Here is a 9,737-nt window from a genome sequence, read left to right as displayed (position 1 = left end):
TGTTGTCAGGTCTGTGCAATCTTGTTGATGTATGTGGTATGTGGCACGTGGGTTCGATTCAAATGGGGTGTGTGGGTACTTTGTGTGTATTATGGTTTTATGATTCGTGTTGTTTAGTGCCGGATGTGAACATTTCAAAAGTGTTTCGTGGCGATGCCTCGTGTTGCTTATATGTGTGGTTTCGTTTAGTGCAATGATCTTGTTTTTTTTGTTTTGTTTGATGTGTGTGAAAGTATGTTGTGGTGTGTACAAGTGAAGTGGCGTTAAATTTTGGGATTTAGGCGATGTGAGAGATGTGAGTGTGAGTGTGGCAACGGGTGTAAGCAGTGCCAGTTAGTATGTAGTGGAAGTACTTGGAATATGTCATATGTTTACCGAACTGTGGGCACGTTGTTCCTAGCATGGTTGGCGTTGTATGGTTTTGAATTGTCAAGTATTAATATTGGACATGGTTTCCGCTATTTGTATTTAAGTTTGTCGACAATTATTGGTTGGGTGTGTTGGCTGGCTGTGTGGAATTTCAAGTTTCGCTTCATGTGTTACTGTGTGTGATGTTGCAACATTATATCTGGCAGGGTTGTTTAATCGGGTCGGGGTTTCATGTATGTTGTTTGTATTTATGCGTTGTGGAATTTGTATATTGGTGTGTTGGTTATGGTGTGCTATGTTCTGTACTGGTAGCGAATTAATATGTTATTTGTGCAATTACATATGCTGACATTAGCAGGAGTCCGTTGACACGTTCATGTAAACAGAAACGTCTAGAAGTTGCATGTGATTCGAAACCAAACAGGCTGGTTATTAACATGCAAGGACGCATATTGTTCAAGAAATCGAAAGTCATCTAGTAGGGAGTTAGTGAACGAGGCGTTAATCTTGCTAGCCGCCCGTCGCGCAATGCACCTACGCGAATTAATTTCCGTTCAATCATTGGGGGTATTGTTAAGCTTGTAACAACATCGCCGTTGAGGGGTGGTCATTTTGAACAGTTGAAAAGGACTCCATTTTGGATCATGATTGAGGCTATGTGAATTAACAAATTGAATCACAATGATTTCAGGAAGTTTGACGATGCAATTTTGAAAATCATATGGACGTACGACCACCATTGTGACGCATTCAACATCGGTGGGGATTTGTTGAAGCTCTGTAAGAGCAATGTAAGACTTTTGTTTGGGATCTAGTGTGGTACTAGGCATCTTGATCTCTCCCATTGTTAGAGGCCGACATCAGATTTTATTCAGCAGATGAGTCATAACACCATAAGGATAACATCGAAGCTCATGAAGACATTGTTCGAAGAGCCCGTATGTGGGAGAAGAAAGGTGGACGAGGAGGACGCAACGAAGTTGTTGACACTGTATGTATGTGGGAAACTATTCTTTGCTAATTCTGGAGAGACAATAAGTTAGGCATTTGTGCGATACATTGACGACTTGAAGACCGTCTGTACATACGATTAGACTAGTGCAATACTACAAACGTTGATGGGTTCAATCAAAGATTTCCACCATATGCCGGAAAAGGTCATTGGATATGTTTACCTTGCTGGTATGTAGTGTTTAATGTTTTGTGACTGTTTGAATTGTTTTACCCATGCTTTTGTTATTTTGGTAACGACATAATGTAATGATTTCTGTGTCTGAAACACAGTATTGGATTTCTGAACATTCCACGATAGTGAAGCTAGAAACGGAGAATATGTTCCCAAGATTCCTGAAATGGGACATTGGTGCATTAGTGAGCAGGATGTGGGGTTTGGATTTCGCAACACCAAGCAAATTCAAGGTACATGCCCTGTTGGTTAAAATTTGTTAGTAATGGATGGCGTGTGAATGTTCGTGATGTTAGTGTGGTTTTTTGTTTTTTTTTTTTGGATAAGAGTTGATAGGTTAAGGTTTTTGGAGTATGAGCGTGACATTTCGGCTATAGACGAGGGATTGGTAGCCGGTCCAGTGGGAAACATCTGTGACATCAATGTAAACAACCTGGGAGATGGTAGTGATGCCAACGTTGATGGTGATGGAGGGTGGCCGGATGTGGTGGATGATTTTGTCGAGGAGAGGGTACGCATGGCTCATCCATCTGATGATGGAAGTGAAGTCAAATGATGTGTACAACCCGGTGCATAATACAGTTAATGATGTAGCAATTGACATCGAAGTAGAGAAAGCATTGAATCCAATGGTAGACATAGAAATGCAAAACAAAGCTAATGAGGGAATGATAGCAAAGCTAGATGAGGAAGTTGTTAGGTTGAAGAGTAAAATGGAGTTGCAAGTCATGAACATTGTTGGTGGGTTCAAGTGTGTAATGAAGGTGAAAGATAAGGAAATCCTAAAGTTGCAAAATGAAAACAAAGAATTGTGGCAAACAATATCAATGCTGGAGGACCAGCTGGCTGACCATCAGGTGCACAATATTATGCAAACTTTTTGCAAAGTTGACGTCAGTGCTGTTGGTGCAAGCCGGTGTGAAGATGGAAGTGGGATTGCTGTGGCGGTCGTGCACGATGTCATGCTTATTCGAGGTGTTGCTAATATGTGTGAGAGTGTTGCACATGTAGATTTGCACACAGTGTTTGATTTTAGTTCGACGCCGTCATGTAGTGTGGGTGATGTGAGTTTGTCAGACCATGAAGTACAAGTGTTACTGTATGTGACAGATGGTGGGCATGGCGTGGCTGGGCATAATTCGTTTGTGCGCAAAATTAAGACCAAAGTGAGGAAAGAACTAAGGGTGAAAGATTATGACTACCCTTTAGGTTGAGAACATGGAAAAAGAACAGTCACACACATGGACGAGGGTCTGGAAGTTGACAAATGTAATGTGAATTACGATGTGATTGATGTTGACACAGTTGGCATGCCTACTAGAAAATGGTCTGGTTTGGAGTTAAACAATCGGTTTGGGGCATGAAAAATGATGACATTTGAAGAGAAAGAGAAAATAACAAAGGCTTAAGAACAGAATGGCGACGGGTATGTGTGGGAGTACACGAAAAGTTAATTACCGTCATAAAGACAGTTTTTGGGGTTGACAATGGTGTGTCGGGGTATTTTACTGACATCAAAAATCTTGTACGTGGAGAGAGTGTTTGTGGCAATGTAAGACGACGTACTTCCTTTTGTGTTACATGTGTTGTGTTGTTTTTTAAAACACCATAAAATGTGGGTTGTCATACGCAATATTTTCGAATGAGTTTGGTAACACACGTGTTGTTTGTTTCACAGCAGGTAATTGATGCGTATGCAAATATACTGCTGACAAAGCAGGCAAATGTCAGTTCGGGTGATGATTTGTCAGACAAATCGTACTTTTTCAGCAGTATTTGCATGGTGAGTGTTACTGTGTCACTGTTATACGGTGGGCAATGTGAGGGATTTTTTTTAAAAAACCACTGATTGTCCTGTAGGACGTTATCAAAAGCAACAACACAAAAACAATGGAGAGTTATGTGCTGAAAAATTTTGCATCATCGAAGGATTGTCGGTACATTCATTTTCCAATATGCAACCAATCACACTGGACTCTCGTGGTGTACGATGCAGATGATGAGACTTGAAAGCATTTTAATCTGATGAGGCAATGGTCAAACGACAGATCAGACATGCATTACAATGAAGCTCTTGTCCTGGTAAAACGCACATTTTTTGTTCTTGTGTTTGAATGAGTGTGGGCGTCTTGTGGTTTTATAAGGTATGGGGGTTTTGTGTGTTGCAGAATGAGCGTGTGTCTAGTGTAATGAAGCGGTTTTTGCGAGCAGATGGAATAGACGAGCTAAGCATCACTGAGACCTTTAACCACCCATTCGAGTCTATTGCAGACTGCCTCCAACAAAGAGCTAACTCGTAAGTACCCTGTTGTTGACACTGGAACATTGTAAATTTCTTGTTGGGTAATTGTGCAATATAGTTAAGAAAATTGTCCTTGTGTTTCCCCAACGCAAGCTGGACTGTGTGGTCATTGTGTGCGCGGTGATGTGGCAGTACGTGCACCATCTTGATGTGGGCCATTCATTGTAAGGTAACAACGACATCGTGTTAAGAGCAAACGTGGTGAAGAGATTTGTGAACGACAGGATCAGGAGGCTGAAAGATTAGATATGATTGAATTATTTTTAGGCCGTAAAAAAATAGTAGCTTAAATTTATATATTTTTGGTTAGTATAGTGGTATATACATTATGATTGTCTTTTGTGAACTGTACGTGAACAATTTCAGTTTGGTAGTAGTTACGATAAGGTACGATAATCGTGATTTTGTTTTTGTGACTAATGATTCTTAGGTGGCCACTGTGTAGATAACGTTGGTATTTAAACCGGTATTTGTGAATGAAGTGTACATGTGTTTGTTTGATGATGTTGTATACTAGTGGTTTGATGGGTGGACAATAAACTAGGTGGGTAAGTGTGACAATTATCCGTTTGATTGTCTTAAAAATTTTATGTTGGGTATATTAGTATGTGGGATTTAACCACCGGGTAAGAGTTGTGTTTTTGGAGTTGGTAGGTGTTGCACAGTAGGCATTGTGTAATGTTCAGTCTGGGTGATGCGTACACACCCGCCAACTTCGTAGCTTCCATCCAAACTAAATAAAAGACTGGTGACAAACAAACACAACTAGATCCCTTCTCATCCTGTTGGATTGGAACATACAAAAAGCAATTTTTCACCCCCCTGAAATTAATTACAAATAACACATCACTGCTGAATATTCCCTCTGAGTTTCGCCCCAGATTGCACTCTCATGTAAGCAAATAATCAGTTCAAATGTTATGTATCTATGTAGATATAAATCAATCATATGAAATGTATTCGTATGTGTAGCTGTGTATGTATTATGTAGTCACAGTTGCTGGATTTTGGTGTGTAAAATGGTTATGTGTGTCAGAGAAATGTTTCGATTTTTTGGTTTTCGAAAAAATTGTTTGACATTCACCAACAGTATTATTAATTTGATGAATGTTATTGTTGGTGCAATGTGCCTAAGATTTATAGTTTGGCACCCAGTTTTTAATTTGAAATTAGCAACATGACCCAGTGTACAGATTGATCAATTGAGAATAATTTCAGTTTGTAATTGATGTGGTAGTCTGCAAGGAATCAGACAGTGTATGCGCTTATGCAACACTTCATCATTGATTATCCAGTGGTGGACAACTTTGAAATGGTGAGGATAGGTTTACAGAATCAAATTGTGGTATGAACAATTGGATGTTAATCAAAATGGTTTGTTTGTTGTGATTTATTCAGTATATATTTTCATGGGTTTAGGTAGTTGTCATGTATTGTTCAAATCTAGAATCCAGCAAGTTGGTGTAATTGTGGGATATGTTTGAATGGACGTGTGTTACGAAAGGTGAACAATTTTTGGGAGTCGATTTGTATGTGTTGATGTGTGTATTACAATATGATTAAGCGTAGCGTGTATTAAGTGTGACGGTGTGATGAACATAATTTGTTTTGAAAATGTGTATTGAAAGCGAATATATTTGTGTGAAATGACATTTAATTTGGAGCGTGTTATGAATGTGAACATTTTTTATTGTAACGTTCACTTAAAGCAAACAACACACACAGATAGAAAAAATAAAATTGTGCAATAGTAAGGTACATACCAATGTCCCTCCAAGGAAAAAAAAAATCAAACACAACGCGAATGATGGAAAATTTGGATAAATGGTTTATGTGGGGGTTGTGTGCCACCCAATTTATTTGGTCAACTAATGTAATAAAACCAGCGTAATAACACAAAACATAATAGTACGGTACGTTGGGGGTTTGAGCACCAATTTATTTAGCAAAACAAATTAAACCAAAGTGACAACCTTTGGGACGAAAAAGTTAGACACGTAGTTGCAGAAAGTGAAGGCTAAATTGGTTCTTTGCATGTCTTCCTATTGTGGTTCCCCATGCATTCACAATGTGCACAACGAATTTGCTGCACTTCTTCACCCCTTGACAGAATCCGTTTTTTTTTTTGCCTACCAGGTGGTCGTTTCACAACTGGTGGGTGTATGACGAAATCTTCAATACTGAAAGGTGGTTTCTCAATAGTTTGTAATTGATGTGGTAGTCTGCAAGGAATCGGACAGTGTATGTGCTTATGCAACACTTCATCGTTGGTTATCCAGTGGTGGACAACTTTGAAATGGTGAGGATAGGTTTACAGAATCAAATTGTGGTATGAACAATTGGATGTTAATCAGAATGGTTTGTTTGTTGTGATTTATTCAGTGTATATTTTCATGGGTTTAGGTAGTTGTCATGTATTGCTCAAATCTGGAATCCAGCAAGTTGGTGTAATTGTGGGATATGTTTGAATGGACGTGTGTTACGAAAGGTGAACAATTTTTGGGAGTCGGTTTGTATGTGTTGATGTGTGTATTACAATATGATTAAGTGTAGCGTGTATTAAGTGTGACGGTGTGATGAACATAATTTGTTTTGAAAATGTGTATTGAAAGCGAATATATTTGTGTGAAATGACATTTAATTTGGAGCGTGTTATGAATGTGAACATTTTTTATTGTAACGTTCACTTAAAGCAAACAACACACACAAATAGAAAAAATAAAATTGTGCAATAGTAAGGTACATACCAATGTCCCTCCACGGAAAAAAAAAATTAAACACAACACGAATGATGGAAAATTTGGATATATGGTTTATGTGGGGGTTGTGTGCCACCCAATTTATTTGGTCAACTAATGTAATAAAACCAGCGTAATAACACAAAACATAATAGTACGGTACGTTGGGGGTTTGGGCACCAATTTATTTAGCAAAACAAATTAAACCAAAGTGACAACTTTTGGGACAAAAAAGTTAGACATGTAGTTGCAGAAAGTGAAGGCTAAATTGGTTCTTTGCATGTCTTCCTATTGTAGTTCCCCATGCATTGACAATGTGCACAACGAATTTGCTGCACTTCTTCACCCCTTGACAAAATCCGTTTTTTCTTTGGCCTACCAGGTGGTCGTTTCACAACTAGTGGGTGTATGACGAAATCTTCAATACTGAAAGGTGGTTTCTCAACAGTTTGTAATTGATGTGGTAGTCTGCAAGGAATCAGATAGCGTATGCACTTATGCAACACTTCATCATTGGTTATCCAGTGGTGGACAACTTTGAAATGGTGAGGATATGTTTACAGAATCAAATTGTGGTATGAACAATTGGATGTTAATCAGAATGGTTTGTTTGTTATGATTTATTCAGTATATATTTTCATGGGTTTAGGTAGTTGTCATGTATTGTTCAAATCTGGAATCTAACAAGTTGGTGTAATTGTGAGATATGTTTGAATGGACGTGTGTTACGAAAGGTGAACAATTTTTGGGAGTCGGTTTGTATGTGTTGATGTGTGTATTACAATATGATTAAGCGTAGCGTGTATTAAGTGTGACAGTGTGATGAACGTAATTTGTTTTGAAAATGTGTATTGAAAGCGAATATATTTGTGTGAAATGACATTTAATTTGGAGTGTGTTATGAATGTGAACATTTTTTATTGTAACGTTCACTTAAAGCAAACAACACACACAGATAGAAAAAATAAAATTGTGCAATAGTAAGGTACATACCAATGTCCCTCCAAGGAAAAAAAATTAAACACAACGCGAATGATGGAAATTTTGGATAAATGGTTTATGTGGGGGTTGTGTGCCACCCAATTTATTTGGTCAACTAATGTAATAAAACCAGCGTAATAACACAAAACATAATAGTACGGTACGTTGGGGGTTTGGGCACCAATTTATTTAACAAAACAAATTAAACCAAAGTGACAACGTTTGGGACGAAAAAGTTAGACATTTAGTTACAGAAAGTGAAGGCTAAATTGGTTCTTTGCATGTCTTCCTATTGTAGTTCCCCATGCATTGACAATGTGCACAACGAATTTGCTGCACTTCTTCACCCCTTGACAGAATCCGTTTTTTCTTTGGCCTACCAGGTGGTCGTTTCACAACTGGTGGGTGTATGACGAAATCTTCAATACTGAAAGGTGGTTTCTCAACATTTTGTAATTGATGTGGTAGTCTGCAAGGAATCGGATAGTGTATGTGTTTATGCAACACTTCATCATTGGTTATCCAGTGGTGGACAACTTTGAAATGGTGAGGATATATTTACAGAATCAAATTGTGGTATGAACAATTGGATGTTAATCAGAATGGTTTGTTTGTTGTGATTTATTCAGTATATATTTTCATGGGTTTAGGTAGTTGTCATGTATTGTTCAAATCTGGAATCTAACAAGTTGGTGTAATTGTGAGATATGTTTGAATGGACGTGTGTTATGAAAGGTGAACAATTTTTGGGAGTCGGTTTGTATGTGTTGATGTGTGTAATACAATATGATTAGCGTGCATTAAGTGTGACGGTGTGATGAACGTAATTTGTTTTGAAAATGTGTATTGAAAGCGAATATATTTGTGTGAAATGACATTTAATTTAGAGCGTGTTATAAATGTGAACATTTTTTATTGTAACGTTCACTTAAAGCAAACAACACACACAGATAGAAAAAATAAAATTGTGCAATAGTAAGGTACATACCAATGTCCCTCCACGGAAAAAAAAAATTAAACACAACACGAATGATGGAAAATTTGGATAAATGGTTTATGTGGGGGTTGTGTGCCACCCAATTTATTTGGTCAACTAATGTAATAAAACCAGCGTAATAACACAAAACATAATAGTACGGTACGTTGGGGGTTTGGGCACCAATTTATTTGGCAAAACAAATTAAACCAAAGTGACAACCTTTCGGACAAAAAAGTTAGACTTGTAGTTGCAGAAAGTGAAGGCTAAATTGGTTCTTTGCATGTCTTCCTATTGTGGTTCCCCATGCATTGATAATGTCCACAACGAATTTGATGCACTTCTTCACCCCTTGACAAAATCCGTTTTTTCTTTGGCCTACCAGGTGGTCGTTTCACAACTGGTGGGTGTATGACGAAATCTTCAATACTGAAAAGTAGTTTCTCAACAGTTGGTGTTGGAGTTATGCTTGAGACGTATGTCAAACGATATTCGAACACATGATAGTATGGTTCAACCAAATCGTACGAATCTCATCCATTGTTACGGATTGCAACCATCGCGTGTGCACATGGTAACCGTTTAATTTGCCACTGGAAACACGAACATGTGCACTTGCCGGCATCCACAAGTACTGATGGGTACCAATGCACCTTGTACACATCTTCATTTGATTGGCTTACATGCCACGCCTTGCCTTTATTGTATGCTTTTACCAAGCGAGACTTTATTTTGGGGCAAAGAACTCCAGGCCATGCGGCCGCCATATGTCTACGTTTTGACATTTGATCCATAATTTTCGTCCTAATGCTGTTGTAGACACCCCATTTTTGCCCGTCCTCAAGACTTGGACGTCACCGTTTGAACTCTCGATGATCATCCATGTTCATGTTTGTTTTGAGTTCCCAAAGGTCTCGGCTACGCGCCTTGCCTCAGGATCTCTCGACTTGTTCTGTGCTTGGTTTTACAGCAAGGACTTGTGTGTTTTGTACCTGAGGCTAGAACGTAGCTTGTTAGATACCCCTGACACCCACTGGCCTTGGATTGAGGCCATCGGCCATGTATTCTTGCTACCGGCCATTGGTGAAATATACCATTGGCCGGTCGGTACTTAGTATGGTCGGCCGATCATCTGTTTGGCCGATGGCCTCCTTTTTTGGCTGGTGCCACATTTTTGCCTTTTTC

The sequence above is a fragment of the Camellia sinensis genome, chromosome 13 (genome assembly GCF_055761805.1).
Source record: "Camellia sinensis isolate YWXY chromosome 13, ASM5576180v1, whole genome shotgun sequence".
NCBI lineage: Eukaryota > Viridiplantae > Streptophyta > Magnoliopsida > Ericales > Theaceae > Camellia > Camellia sinensis.
The sequence above is the reverse complement of the archived record's forward strand: the minus strand, read 5'-3'. Positions refer to the sequence as shown.